Source organism: Sebastes fasciatus, chromosome 21 (assembly GCF_043250625.1).
Source record: "Sebastes fasciatus isolate fSebFas1 chromosome 21, fSebFas1.pri, whole genome shotgun sequence".
Lineage (NCBI taxonomy): Eukaryota > Metazoa > Chordata > Actinopteri > Perciformes > Sebastidae > Sebastes > Sebastes fasciatus.
Window position 1 is genome coordinate 23179809 of NC_133815.1, and position 16284 is coordinate 23196092.

Genomic DNA, 16284 nt, shown 5'->3' on the forward strand with positions numbered 1-16284 from the left:
ATCATCCTCAACTTTAAGCCAGTGTGGTTAACTCAGCTTCACTCCCACGCACACATCTGCACAGAAAGATGCCTCCCCATCACTGTAATTTCCTCGGACCCCAGCGGGCAACGCGGTTCATTGTGTGAGGCATTTTCATGTCGCCGGCTACTTCTTCTCTGAGCATGAAATTAGTAAATCCAATAATTTGGGTTGATTTAAGAATGCAGGAGGAGAGCGCGGGGCCATATGCCCATAGGTAATCAATACTAATTACCATTTCATTTCTCCCCTCACTTATTTCTCCTCTAGAATCACATGCGAATCTGATCTCATTGGTCTGATTAAAGGTTGCAAATGAAGGGTCCTCACTCCCCGATTCTCATCAAAGGCCAACCACATGCTCAGTAACTTTGTCTTCATTTAATTCCACGTTGTCTTCAGACAAGGCCCCAATTATAAGCTTGCAGTGAATCTCCAAAATAGCTGGCGCACATTGACCTTTTTAGATTAAAAGCACATTCTCTCTCTCTCTCTCTCTCTCTCATACAGTCCAATTTCCCTTCTAATGAACCACAGTGGTTGGAGTTTCCAGTGCTGTAATAACTAGTGAAGAGCAGCAGCGCTAAAAATAAGATTACTATAAAGGTATTGTGATCACAATAGCAACGAGAGCCAATAAATCCCCAGGCTGGCTGAGATTGAAAAAGCAATATTTATTTTTTTTCTTTTCAAATGAATCACATATATGACATTCTGAATGAATATTTATGAATAAATAAATCCATGCAAAAAATAAATGAGCACATAATACATTCCAGGAGAGATGAAAAAGCACAGAAGTTATAGATTTTAGAATCAAGTGTAACTGCTGCTGCTTCTGCAGTCCCTGCTGGCTGCATTGGAAACGTATACTGGAGCTGGAGCTGAGTTCCCAAATAGAAAGAGCCAATCACGTGACCGGTTTCCAGACGTCGGACAAGGGGATTTGATCCACCTCGCACACACGAGAGAGAAGCTCGGGCTTAAAACAAGCACCCAGCGAGTCGCACTCCAATTTCCCCACAATCCAGTACTGGGCGAACGGCGAAATGCTCATCTGAGAATCCCTCCTTTGACAATTAAGACACCCATGGAGGCATGGAAAGCTCCGGATTCCATTAGCCTCTGCGCCGTTTCACTCCCATCTGTCCACTGAGCCTTAACTTACTTATTAGTACGAGTGCTGTATTTTGTTAGGGAAGCGATTAGTGGAATCTACATGAAAAGGCAATTCCCCCCTCTCCCTTCACTCTCACACTTCACTGACATCAGACACATCTAAAGAATGGTATTTGCGCACTAATGCAATTCGCTCTGCATCATTTCGGATGTACGGAAGGCCACTGGTGTCTTTATTTACTCGTTTCCGCGTGCCGGAATGGTCAGTCAGAGTTGGCTAAAATGACACCGCGGCTGCTGCTCCCCCCTCCAAACTCCCCCCTCTATTTCAACGAAGCGTCGGCTGGCAGTCAGCTTAGAGACTGCAGCTCCCACTTTGATGTATTGGAGTTAATATCTTCCTGACATTTCTCAGGACAGATTTTCATCACTGGATTCATCTGTACTTTTGGGGGCTGTGTGATAAATGAGTCAGGACATTCATTTTCCTCCCCTCACCTCTGCAGAGACAAGATGTGTGTGTAAATATGTATCTACTGTTGAGATGCAGGGGTGTGAATCTTTTCAGGTCGTGTGCATGTGTGTGTGTGTGTGTGTGTGTGTGTGTGTGTGTGTGTGTGTTTGAGCCCCAGTGTGCCCGAGCAAAGCGGGAGTCTGAAGCCGAGCGCATACTTGTGACACGAAATAGACGGCGGCATTAATGGGACTGACATTAATTTGACAGAGCGCTCACTAACATGCGAAGTCACTCGCGGTTCATAATAACAATATTAACTCGGCATTAACATGCAAGGCTGTCTGGTGCGCCAGATGCCGAGCGTTTTTCTCAGAGCGGGTGCTGCTGTCTTTCTGGGCCACGAGTGTGGATGGAGGTGGCTAGAGAGTATGCACAACAAGAAAAGCCTCATTCTTAACCGTCTGTGCATCTTGGCGATGTGCTGGCCGAAACTCCTCCGCCGTGGCAGCGGGGAGACGCAGCTGCATTCTCCAAATAGCTAAAGGCAACCGGGTGGTGCACAGGTTGTAGTTTAGGGAGCGGGATTAGACATAAAACCTGTTCGTCACTGCACAGCAGCTTTTTCAACTTGATGAATTGCTTGCATGCCCTTGAGCAGAGCAGCACACACACACACACACACATAACAGGTGTAGCCAGTGGAAAAGCTGAAGGCTATTTAGTTGCAGCCATTAACACTAATCAAAAACCACTTTACCTGATAAGAACTGCAGTGGCCATCTTACCAACTACACTCACCCACATCCCTCTTCGCTAATATTGACCGGGCTTAAACAAGGTGCCACCGGTAGGGACCATGAAGGTGATGAAGAGATCCGGGTGAGCGTGCTAATTCGTAGCAAAGCGAAGGAGCGACCTCTCAATCGTTGACCTGGATGATTAGTCTAAGACAGATTGTGTCCCGAACAGGCAATTATACAACATATATAAAACATGGCCTCACATGGATAGACACAAAAAACATGAATGCAAGACACAGTAGTGCCAGAACAGAAAATAACATGCAGGGTTACGCACACACACACACACACACACACACACACACAGAGGCCTATACAGTATGGATTGGGCATTGATCAAACCTCATGAAAGATGCAGTTATGCAGATGGAGTCAGCGTGAGTGAATGCAGGCCATAGGGGGGCTGGTGTGGAGCGGCCGAAAGCTTCCCCCTCCCACCCTCTGCTGAACGGTCAGCTCTTCCAGGCGACAGAAACCTTCTGGTGTCACACTGAATCACTAAAATACAATAGTGCAGAGTGTTTGTTTCGTAAGCGACAATTTTGGAATATTCTTAACCAGCAGTTTTTTTTCTCAATAACGAGGAGAAGAGCTGATTAAATCTCCATATGATTTCATTGACCAAAAAAAGAGGAGTTGAAGTAGAAAATGTGTGTGAAAGTATAGCAACTTTCAGCTGATTGTTTTCGTCTTACAGCCTTTGACTTTACTATTGTGGTTGACTCTCACCGGTCTTGAAGCATTGTTTTTGACCGCAGACGGCTGCTGTTTTTCATTAAAAAAAAAAAAAGAAACTCTTAAAACTGACACTACTGGGTATGTACACTACATAACCATCACCAAACAGCAGACAGACCAGTTTAGCAACTAGCTGGTGGAGCTTTTGGCTTTTAATAGCCTAATATTTCCCTCAGGAGTTGGTGGAGACCAAAACAGAGCTAAAAGGAGAGTGAAAATTGGATTTACATTTGCCTGGTGGCTAGAAACACGACTGAAGGAATGCTTATGTTGCTCTGTATCTACTTTATGTGTAAATAGGTTGGTGTTTGCTATAACTGCCGTTGCCCCAACAGGGCAAAATAAAAATCAGTTAAACGAAATCTCTCTATATTTTTGTTGACAAAAGAAGAGACGAAATGTCATAATTCTTTGCTAGAACCAGGCCCCAAAATAGCCCGGCACATAACTCCCCGAAAACGGCCAATTGTTGTTTTCATGCCTTATGTTTTTGTACGGATTAAACCAACTAGATTAAACGTGCTAATTAGTGAGCTTTAGAGGTGCTGCTAGGCGGATTTTGTTACCTTTGGGCGGAACCGAGCTTTCCCCTTGTGTCCAGTCTTTATGCTAAGCTAACAAAGCTGGCTACTGGCTCCAGCTACACATTCACCATACAAACATGAAGTATGTGGTAGCAATCTTCTCATCTAAATCTCAGCAAGAAGAAGAAGTAGCTGATTACACTTTTTTCAGGCTATTAAATTGGCATTATCATTCGTTATAAGCCCCATAGATGTGGATCAGTAGGGGCCTACTACACCCACTAGTAGGTTTTATCATCTATTCACATGGTAGATCACCGAAAGAAGGTATATGGGGGTAGCGGATGGGGACGATTGATGGGTCACAAAACACAGGGTTTTTTCCCTTAACTTAAAGTTTTGTTTTTTTGCCTAAACCTAACGTTTTTTGTTTTTTTTGGCTAAACCTAAAGAAGTAGTAGTTATGTTACCTAAACCTAAAGAAGCCTTTTTGTTTGTGTTCAAAACATGACATTTCATGCAGTTTTACAACATGTTAGAACATGTTGCTTTTTAGTTTCACTTTCACAGCGTAGTAGGCATAGTAGGCACCTACTGACCCACATCTATGGTGCTTATAGCAACTGATAACGCCTATTTAATAGCCTGATAACATCAGAATAGACACCCTCTTTGCAAAGCTGCAATCTTTAATCAAACAACCAGTCAACCAGTTATTTTGTGGCCAATTTTCAATGTCAGCTGTTTTAGCCTAAAATCAATGCTTGTTCTTGGTGTTGACTACAACTAGACTAAAATGTTCATTGTTTTCTTTGATTAAAATGAGACTAAAGTCAACTAAAGATGGTGAAATATGACTAACACTCCCACAGACTTTTGATCTCAGGACTGAGACTGAATCTAAAAATGGCTGACCAAACTAATAGTACAAGATGCTGCCACTGTGGCAGTACATGTGTAAGTCAACAACATCTCGGAAAGGCAATTCAGAGAACATCTTTTCACTGCTGTGTTTTATTTCTTGTTTTATCCTCCAACTTGTGTTGGCTTCACCTCCTACCCAACCTGCTCAACCAGCCCGTTTGTGTCTGCCACGCGTTTGATGTTTTCACTCTTTCGGAGCAGTCTTTTACCGAGGAATGCTGTAATTTACTGTGCAAAGGGAGATGTAAGGCAGTGGAACGGCAGCACCCACATGCAGTCTGAGAGGGTCGCCGGGCCACGCATCATGAACAGAAACGAGGATCATGTTGCAGAAACAGAAAAACTGCAGTGTCCTACTGCAGATTTCCATCGCTTCATACATGCATAATTCAATTTATTATTTTCCCATTTTACGGCTCTAAATATTCATGAATGATAAGGGCTCAGGGCAAACTTGCTCGAAACTTGGCGAATCCGTGAAACTTGCTCCCTGCGCCGTGTGTTTTGGCCGGAGTTGTTTTCATCGCCCCCTTCATCGCCGTACGTACCCCCACATTATTGTGTTGTGTGTTACACCATCACCGGTAAATGAAATAATGAATTCACGGCTTGACACGAAGGCAGATGAAGGCACATTTGAACATTCAAAGAGAAGAGCGAGGGGAGAAAGAAGGGGAGAGAACATTCCCAAAATTAATTTTCATCTCCAGGGTTCATGCATATTTAATAGAGAGCGCTTGAATATCATAGGGTAATACTAGCCCCGGCGTGCATACAGAGGCCGGGCTCTCGGAGAGAAAATAAACGACCGTGATCGTTGTCATGAGCAATAACTCTCTGTAGAGCTGCGAAACAAAATAGCCAGAAAAGCTTTGATGAAGGAGAGCAGGAGAGGAGCGGGAGGGAGGGGAGAGAGAGAGACGTAGCGCGGCGAAGGAGACAGAAAGAAGCTGTAGCAGAGGTTAAATACTGGTGGAGTGATGGTCCCGCTGGATGCAGCTGCTGTGGCTGCCGCTGTCTTTGTTTTGCAGGGGGGAGTCGGAGCAGGGGAGTATGGGATACGGGGGCGGATGATGACTGAGTGACAGTAGTTGACAAGCCCTGTGGACGGCATCCCATGAGGCCCTGCGTTGCCCCCCCCCTTTCCAACGAGTAAACACATCACAGAATCAGCACATGCAAGCACGCTGTGCAAGTGTGTACAACGCACAAACACAAGTTGTCAGTGAATACAAAGCTCCATGCAGCCCCCTTTTTTTTTTCTTTTTTTTTACACTTAACATTAAAGCCCCCGCTATTACCGACCACAACATATGCACCGGTGTTGCTGATAAGCTTGGCGGGGTCTGTTTTCCACCTGTGCAACCGCACACGCCCGCCGGTGTCTACTAACCCATTAAAGTCTCTGATGCACTTATCCCGTATTCATCCCACGTGTGACAAAAAAAATGAGGCATGAAACAGCGTTGTCATGCTGAACAGAATTTTAATTACCGACCCTCTCCTCCCTTCCGCGCGTGTGCGCTCCCAATTGGTCTGAAATAACAGTGAAAGAAAAGAAAAAAAAAAAGAAGGAGAGAGAGAGGCGAATGGAAGAAGAGGAGGGTAGACGGTGCCATTAACACGGCGCTATCAGAGCGTGCTGGAAAAAGCCAATATCGGCGCGCAATATTAACAGCACGCGGAGCAATTCAGCCGCCTGAATGCAATAAGGAAAAAAATGTGTCAATCATTTCATTAAAGGACCAATGCCTGCTTTATTGTACAAGAAAATTTAAAAGTATTAGATGGAAAATCCGAACCCATTTCCCTGGTTTCCTCAGCTAACCACTCACACTTCAAGTTGCTGACATGTGAAGTGAAGTTAGAGACTGACGTCTGAATAAACTTGCTTGATTAGGGCGGCTCTGCCCCCCCCCCTCATCCCTCCCTGTGATCCCTAGCCCCCATGCCGCCACGCCGAGCTCTCTGACAGCTCAGGGAGCCCCACTAACTCATCCCAGCCCCCGAAGCTCCGACACCCCGCTTGTTTTATTTCCCATCCGCTAAATTGAGTCGTAAAGACTTGTAAAAATAACGACGGGCGCGGATGTTCTGTTTTTTAACACCCCCCCACCCCCCACCCACCCACTCCCCCCCTTTTTTTCTTCTTTCCCATGAGTCCCAGGTGGGCTGTTTGTCGATCTATTTAAAAGCCGTGACACGTTAACAAGAGCGATAGGGTATTTACGCTGCGCTGACCTCTGGAGCGGCCAGACTCGGCGGTTTGATGCCAGGTGTGTGCTAAAGTTAAAATTTATTCCCCTCCATCAGTCCCGGGGAGGAGGTCGAGGCACATCTGAGACATGCGGACAGATGTGTGGGATGTGTTTATACGCAGACTGAACATATGGATACAGTAACACAGATCTGGACCGTCACCAACACAGTAGTACAGAGCACGGGGGTTAATCTTTAGGCCTACACACACTATAAATCCCACTTAGGGGCAGGACCAATCTTTCACATTCTCCATTTCACACCGTTTACTCATTAACCATTTCAGCATTGATTGTATTGCAGTGACAGTTAACCCATGTTTAACAAAGGCAGTAAAATGAAGGGGGGTGTTAAATTCAGTCGGTAGCAATACAATTCATTAGGTGCAATTTGGTTGGTGTGTACCTCATAAATCATACTCTGCTGGGTGGTAGCACTGCACCACTGTACTGTATGAGGGTGGTTGTGTTGGGGGGGGCATAGGCAGAATAATGTAACCCAATCTGCAAAATCCTTTCTCCCTGAAGCATGCTATTGCTCTCAGCACCCGGAGTACAATAGAGCCACAAAGAGAGAGGACGTAAGTTATACAACCCTGTTAACATGCATAAGAAATGTATGCATTAAAAAATTTATAAAGTCCTGCAGCATTTAATCGCACCCAGCTATGATTTCTGCACTTGGAAGGGGGATACGGTCCGCCATTAAACTTATCGTTTGGGGGGGGGTGGATTCCACCAGAGCAGTCTGACAAGTTTGACGGAGAGTAAGGTGGACTGCTCCTACTCAAACGGTCCCCTTGTGGACTGATGGAGCGTGCTTTCTGTTGTAAAGACCGATATCCAGACTACAACTTCTCTCCCGGGATTAAGCCACCACTTTCTTGTGTGTGTGTGTGTGTGTGTGTTTGTGTGTTTGCGTGCATACATACACGCATGTGCCCTTGTACATGCCTGCCCCCCAGTCAGGTATAACTGGCACTTTCATCTCCTTCAGGACTCGGCCATGTGTGAAGGAGGGACACACTCAGTCTGCTGCCGGTAAAAGCTTTACGTGCTACCGGTGTCACTATGGATCTCTTGTCACTCATCTGCACCGAGCAGAGGGGACAACCGACAGTCGTCTCCACGGAGAGGGTTGAAGGTGACGTGTTAGAGCGCTCCATGCAGCCATGTTGGAGGTCAGCTCCTGGTAACAACAGCTGTGATCAGCTGATTGGGGGTCTAAATGTACAACATGGAATACACGATTCATTTCAATGCTGTTTCTGACTGTTGAGGTCAAACTGAAATAAAAATTCATTTTTTATATAAATAAGTATGTTTATTGTTGGTGTTTGTTTTGACTTGTGTACTGATTTGGTCAAAATTGTCTTTTAAAAAGACTTTTTAAAAAATAAATAAATAAAAATATTTAATCGTGATTAATGGCACATTTATCAGTTCAAAATGTACCTTAAAGGGAGATTTGTCAAGTATTTAACACTCTTATCGACATGGGAGTGGGAAAATATGCTGCCTTATGTAAAAGTATGTACATATTTATTATTGGAAATTAATTAACAACACAAAACAATGACAGATATTGTCCATAAACCCTCACAGGTACTGCATTTAGCATAAAAAATGTGCTCAAATCATAACTTGGCAAACTGCAGCCCAACAGGCAACAACAGCTGTCAGTGTGTCAGTGTGCTGACTTGACTATGACTTGCCCCAAACTGCATGTGATTATCATAAAGTGGGCATGTCTGTAAAGGGGAGACTCGTGGGTACCCATAGAACCCATTTACATTCACATATCTTGAGGTCAGAGGTCAAAGGACTCCTTTGAAAATGGCCATGCCAGTTTTTCCTCGCCAAAATTAAGCGTAAGTTTGGAGCGTTATTTCGCCTCCTTTCTGACAAGCTACTATGACATGGTTGGTACCGATAGATTCCTTGGGTTTTTGTAGTTGATACCAGTTTTCTAGTTGATACCAGTATCTTCACTATAGCTTTAAAACTGCAACCTAAAAATTGCAAGTTGTGTTAATTCGTAGAAGAAATTAGTGGCGTTAAAAGGAATTTGCATTAATGCCCTAACTTTGACAGCCCTAGTATGATTATGTCCTGTCATAGTCTTTGTATCAGATTTGCATTGGTGTTAGTACCAAGTCATTTTGCTTTTCCCATTCGCCTGCTGGCTAGTAAGCTCGGCACCAAAGCAGAAAGCCACTGTTTGTTTAAGATAAGTGACGCTTCCAACTACGCATTGTAGTGCACTGAAGTGGTAATCAGGATCAAAGAGACGGCGGCTAGAGACAACACAGTTTACAGGAACCTACAATATATTCAAAGACAACCTTATCAGACTGTTGGCTGCAGTATCCTACAGCAACATCACAAGAATCCTTTTCAGGTTTTGTTTTGTTTTCTAGCCTGGATATTCATTTATGCACAAAACCTCTCCTCTGGACCTCCACGACGGCGGCTGACAGATTAGTTAAGCAGATTTGTGGGACACCTACAAAAAGCCCTGAAATACAGAGAAAAGAGAAACAGGAAGAAAGAAAAACTGTCAACTCAGGCGCCTTTCATTGGTCCCGTAGAGACAGACAGGTCTTCTAGTTTGCTTCAGTGAGTGAATAAGCTGTGCTGCTGCTCTGAGTGAAGAAAAGGGACACACACACACACACACACACACACACACACACACACACACACACACACGCGCGCTATCTGGAAAGTATCATCCTGAACTCGAGGATTCAAAAGAGCTCGTAATATTTTCGACACTTCAAAAATCTTTGATTTAATCTGGAAGTAACTCTTTTTTATCCTGTGTTTCCATGGAAACAAGTGAAGTTAGGGCAGGGGGGGGGGGGGGGGGGAGAATAGGCAGGGGGGCTGATAAGGGGAGGAAGAGGAGAGGAGTGGAAGGGGAGAAGCGGCGAGGGAGGGGAAGTTTCATTTAGGAATTGAGGAGAGGGATGAAGGGATGAGGATTAGCTGTCACCATGAAGAAAAGGTGTCTGTCCTGTAGCTCTCTCTTTCTCTCTGTCTCTCTCTCTCTCTCTCTCTCTCTAGCGCGCTCTGCTCTGCTCTCAAACTCCCTCCCATCACCTCCATGTCCTTGACAAGCCTGCTCACAAAGGTATTTATCGGCCTCCATTCCATTAATTACCATCCAATTAGCTACTCCCGCAGTGGAACTGCTGCAATACTTGCACAGTGTCAAGTCGGCTCACTTAGCGAGTCCTGACACCTTCGTGTTTCGCCGCTTCCTTCAAAACTCCAAGAGAGTTTTCACAAAGAATCTCTTTCGCGTGCCAAGGCATGTTTTACATCCCCTCACTTTGCCCATTCGACATGGTTTCATTTGAGCAGATTTGTCACTAAATAGCTATTTTAGCTAATTGGCACGGCAGCTTAGCCTTGTGTATTTCATGTTTCTGGCTGGACGTCTTTCATGTCAACGATACGGGCTTATTAATGCGCGGAGCCCCCTTTACACTCCTCACGGACCTCCTTCATTCAAAAGCCTCCAAGGGGAGAGAAAAAAAAGTTTAGAATGACTTTTGGATTGGGGGGGTTGACAGACCCAGAGCGAGCCCGGCTAATTGGTTTGCTTTGAGATCGGCCCAACGGTGCTGTGAGCAAGGACGAGCATGTGGCACCGCCGACTTGTTAGCATGGAATTAGCCTCCGCACAGTGAATTAGCCCCGACCGCCTCCAGCCACTAGCCATCACACGAGCGTATCGCACTTTCGAGAGGGCTCTCCTCTTTGACAAGTGCAAAATAAACACGCACTCGCGTGGATTTCTGGCGCACACACTAATGCGGCATGTAACTCATTAAGCCTATAGCCAGAGACTAAATACCCCGAGAGCTTTTCAGAGCTGTGTGCTTTGCATTCATAACAAATCAAATTCTAGTTTCTCATAACGAGCTCCCGAATCTTAACCCTCCGTTAGAAAACACCCCCGTCCTCGTGGGTAACAGGCGTATTTGCTGGATGAATGCAGACAGTAAGCATGTTAATGTGTGTACAGTCGGGTCCATGATGAGGATGATGTGTGTGTGTGTGTTGGAGGTGGGGGGGGGGTATGCTGGGCTGAGAGGCTGAGTCTGCAACACATCATCCCACACACCAAGCACAGCGCCTGGGGTTGTTGATGAGTTCTTTAGCCATGCTGTGTGGACCCCCCCACCCACCACCACCACCACCACCACCCCTCGGACTGAGAGTATGCTGACAGAGCAGCTGCTGAGATGGACTCACACACACACACACACACACACTGATGTCTGCTGTTTTCCTCTTTGATCAGCCAGGCGTACGGGATGCGAGTTCAGGAAAGATAAGACGTTGATGTTTAAGGTGATTACGAGTGTGTGTGTGTGTGCCCATGTGGGCGTGTGTGTGTGTGAGGGGGGCAGTCTGTCTGCTTTCATTCACATATAGGTCATTGTTGGCGAGTGTGTCAGATGCATTACACTTCAAATCAGTGTGTTAGCCTCAAAACTTTACCTCAGGTTGTATCTTTTAATGTGTGAGAAAGTCTCGGAGTCAAATGCATCGTATAAATAGCTAATTAGAAGTATATTTATCGTCTGTGTACTGAAGCTCGTATCTATTGCCAGACGTGGCCGTCTGTGCCAAATGTTATGGACATTCATCCAATAGTTGTGACATGACATTTCACTCAGAACCACAGGGGATCACCAGAGTCATTAGGATACACCATCAGGGAAACAGCGAATGTCTGTACAAAATGTTGGGCCAATCCATCTTGTAGATGTTGAGACATTTTACTGGATAAATAAAAACGTTTGACCCGCCGACGACACTATAGATGAAAGCTAGAGGATCACAGATGTTAGGATTCATCCACCAGACACCATATTCATCCAGGAGATGTCGAGACATTTCACTAAAAAATCAAACATATCAAACTCATTGTGACGCTTTAAAGGAAACAGTCAGAGGTCTCTCCAAAGTCTTTTGGCTTCATCTTCTGGGGAACACAAACTTCTAAACAAAATGTTCCAAGGAAATCCATTCAATAGTTGTTGAGATATTTCAGTCTGGACCAAAGTGGTAGCCATCCATGCAGCCACGTTGCTGGTAATGGCTAAAATGTAATTAGTCTACAATAGAGCTCCAACAGTGACCGCCAAGTTTTTGAGCGTCTCCAGTTCCGGGAGTGAAATTCCCATTCAAAAAGTGGAGTGATGTTTCAGAAAATCCTTCTATAAAGAGTTTTAAGCATGGAACCAAGCCAACCAGCTATGAGATGAATTATGGCCATAAAACATTTGATTTGGAGCAAAAAAAACATTGGAAAACAGAAAAAAGAGTTAAAGCAAGACTGTGTACATTATTATTTTAAGAGAAAAGGAACTACTCATCCCATAAACCATTGCAAACGGTGACTCGCCGCCTCTGGAAACTCACGAAAAACAGTTAAACTAAGCGTTGATGATCTAAAATGAAGACAGATTCAGCAACTTTATGGAGAAGTCGCGGTTACATTTAGAATTGTGGGTAGTGTAAAACGTGTTTTATTAAAACAAGGTTGATATACAAACTTGTGGAGCAAATTCTACAGGAACATATTCTTCGTTTATGTCTTTGTTTGTTTGTTTTATTTTTCATTTTGTTTGGAGCATATTCCATCGTTTCACGATCTCATAGCTCGTGGTAAGTCTGCCTTGGATGGTTACCATATTATGGCTAATAATCAAAATCCTGATTCAGAATATAAATGGGATTTTCACTTCCAGAACCTCATTGTTGAGCTCTATGAAATTCAAATTTGTTGGAAAACTGTTCTGCTCAAAGTCAACAACATGAACGCAGATTCCAATTGTCTACCGAAATGTATGCGGGGGGGGCAGGCGAATCACGCAAATAGTTTGTGTAGTGTCGTCTGTCCTATAGGCTTAAGCTACAATGCAGCATGCTACTGTATTTGGAGGTGAATGATGTGCCCAGGATCGGATTACTAATGGTTTAAAAGCAATCTGAACATACAGTACCTGTGCACAGCAAATATTAAACCACAATGCAATCCAGCAGATAAAACAGCCATCAGTGAGCACATTAGCATGTACACCTGGATCGACTGCAGTCTGGAGTCCTGACGTGAGCTGGAATATTGCGCATCATTTGCAGCAGGCATGAGTCAGTCCAATCCATTTTATTGTAAGACACGGTTCTGATAAATCAGAAGTAAATGAAGCCTGGCCAATCCCTGCATTCCCACTGATTCTGTACGAACAGCTCGTCGCTCCAAGGCCTCGCAGCCAAACACATTTGTTGCTGTGGATACTGCGCTAGTTCAAAAGTGCAAGGTCATTAGCCAGCCTTAGATGTAACGTCGGGCACAGTGGAAAGGTGCAAAGAAAGAGAGAGAGAGAGACGGAGGGAAAACAGGTTCTCAAAGGACTGATTACAGCCGTGACCTTTTATCTGATGGCTCACTAATTGAATCATGTAGTAAATAGATGATGATGGCGACGGTGGCGATGACGATGATAATGAAGAAAATGGCCTTTTTTTTTTCACCGGAGGAGTGTAGAGGTGGTAATAGTAGTAATTGTGGTTTAAATGGAGGGTGCTGTAGGAAAAGTCAAAGACACGAGGATGACATGAATAATACAAGAAGTAGCAAGATAAAACCAGAAGCCCTGAGCTTGCACTAAAATAGAACTAACCTCGCAATTATTACTGACAGAGAGCGAAAATGATCATTATGGGGACCATATACAGGCCGTTAGTAATTTAGAATGAGCTACCAAGCTCAAAGGTAATAGCGCTAGAGGCGAGCAGAACATGAATTTTTAAAAAGTTTTTCTACTGTAAGAAGAGAGAATATACCTCAAACAGCCATCAGACACATGAGGGGAAATAAAAAAGCGAGCGGCTCGAGCTGCTGCTATGTGATGCCACATGGAGCAGAGAGTGAAATGATTGACATAATCAGAATCATAATAATTGCCACGGAAATAACGCTGCCAATCAGGCAATCATGTTGGTGTGCAGGCTATGGTAATTGGAAAACATGGTGACTGACAGTATCAGTGTGAGCCGTCCCCACCAACACCTGCTACATTGCAATTGGCACAACACAGACGTGGTGCGAGTCGAGTCACGCGAGGCAGACGGACCGGCCTTTTCATAATCACATGGATGGAAAGTACTGAGTGTGGACAGGGAAAAAAAAAACATGGGGCAGATTGGTCAGTTCAGACACATGCTGATTTTCTGGATTTCTAAATTAACCTTCTTTCTCTTCCCTGCGAATCTAAAGTTATCTGACAGACCAGCCCAGTCACACAGCAGTTTGTGAAATAGTCACAAAATTTAATGTATTGTTTCATGTACATAAACACGATTTAAAAATTTTTTTCCGTGATGGTCAGCATGAAATGAATTCATATGTAATACACGTAATTGAGAACTACGAAGTGTAAAAAGCGCCAAATGCCCCATAGGGAGGAGGTCGGGGTGGATGGGTGGGTCAAAAAACACAGGACTTGCGCCCTCACACACTTTTATAGGCTACTCTATCAAAAGATAAGCACAACTACAAGCCAAGTATACAGTTCTGTAGGCCTATAAGGCAAGAATACTTAGACATTTCTGTATACTTGTCAGTATGAGCCAAGTTTACTTCGATTTTTCGGTATACTTGTCAGTATAAGCCAAGTATACTTAGACTTGTCTGTATACTTGTCAGTATAAGCCGAGTATACTTAGACGTTCCTGTATACTTGTCAGTATGAGCCAAGTATACTTAGACTTTTCTCTACACTTGTCAGTATGAGCCAAGCATACTTAGACTTTTCTCTACACTTGTCAGTATGAGCCAAGTATACTTAGACTTTTCTGTATACTTGTCAGTATGAACCAAGTTTACTTAGACTTTTCTGTATACTTGTCAGTATGAACCAAGTTTACTTAGACTTTTCTGTATACTTGTCAGTATGAACCAAGTTTAATTAGACTTTTCTGTATACTTGTCAGTATGAGCCAAGTATACCTAGATTTTTCTGTATATTTGTCAATATGAGCCAAGTATACTTTTGTTAAGTATATCTCTGATAAGTACATAAAAAGTACACTGAAAGTATACTCTCTTACTGTAAGTTTAAAAGAAGTATACTAATAGTACACTTGAATAAACTTCTTTTTGGTAAGGGGACTGGTGTTCATGTTCCGTGTGAAACCAGAAGTCAATGTTGATTTATTTGTCACGTAACTTCCGTACTGAAGTTACGGCACTTCTGGTGTTATTTTAACCCAAACCGCAATCTTTTCCTAAACCTAACTAAGTAGTTTGTTGCCTAAGCCTAACCAAGTCGATCTATATCTAAACCCAACAAAGTAATTTTATTTTCAAAAGACAGGAGCGGAAATTGATATGTGCGTCACGTGTTGCTGGACATTCGTACGAAAAAGCATGAAAAATACGTTAATGAAAGTCATCCTGAGCGTCATGAAAAAAGGGAAATTTCTATGTACACAAATCAAATAGATTCAATTTGGTGACTATTTCACGAACTGCCGTGAGACTGTGTTGGACTGACATAGGTGCAGATTCCGCGAGTGCACCGGCACAAACAGGGAATTGTGAGCAACCACGAGGAACTCATAAAGTGGGGTGACCATAGAAGAATAGGACAGAGCAGATACGAGGCAAAGCAGAGTTTTAACTGGGAGCTAAACCTGCGTTCATTCCTTTAATAAACCTCCTTAAAGTTTTGCCCACTCTGAGGTTTCACACAGTGGTATAAAGTCATTTTGCAACACCTTGTGAACCTCTGCTGTCTCACCAAGTTGGCTGTAACAAGTGCACAATCATGTTCGGAACAAAGCCATTCAAACTAGTATAACACATTGCAACAACTACTTTTTACAAAACTCGTATTTTTTTATGTTTCTGCATTTTCGTCTTCATGGGACGAGTGCTTGAAGTGAAAAAAAAATAAGAGCCAGTACTCTCCTTAATCACATGTTGGCGTGTGGTATCAGCAATCACCACTACATTCTGAATTTCTTAAGTGAATGAAAGATACCAGGAGATATTGTTTTGTTTTTTTTACTTAAAACTGTGATTTACTTGAGGATAGTTGGTAGTGTGAGAGGAAAGAATGGACCAACATGCAGGCGTTGATTCTCCAGAAAAACTAAATGTTTTCAGACTGGCCACAAAAAAAAGGAGAAACATAAACCAGTTCATTAGGTTTATCACTGGCTCCTCTGCACACAACTAATAAGGGAAAAAAACTTCCGGTACACAAAAAAAAATGGCCTTCCTCCATTTTCCTGGAGAGTGAAACACAGACCAACCAGTTTGCTGTCTTCTGTGACCTTTTCTACCCTGTCACCTGAGCTCTGGAATTAGTAACCCAGGTGGGAACAATTTCCTCTCGTTTGAAGCCAAATGGGAG